Here is a 239-nt window from a genome sequence, read left to right as displayed (position 1 = left end):
CACATTCAAATCAACCAACTCTCACATTCATTAAGCACAAAACATCTAGTGAATTCTTGCAAATGGTCAGTCGGTCCAAGTCATTTGGGTAAGGGAAGACTTTTATTCAAGTGATTCAAAAGGTTCGAAACATAAATTTTTTACGGTGGTTTACTCTCGAAACAAGTAGCCTTGACATTGCACATAATATATCTAAGAAAAGGACCAACTCATGCATACAATGCTCAATCTCCATTGTT

Source organism: Brassica oleracea, chromosome C8 (genome assembly GCF_000695525.1).
Source record: "Brassica oleracea var. oleracea cultivar TO1000 chromosome C8, BOL, whole genome shotgun sequence".
NCBI classification, from domain to species: Eukaryota; Viridiplantae; Streptophyta; class Magnoliopsida; order Brassicales; family Brassicaceae; genus Brassica; species Brassica oleracea.
The sequence above is the reverse complement of the archived record's forward strand: the minus strand, read 5'-3'. Positions refer to the sequence as shown.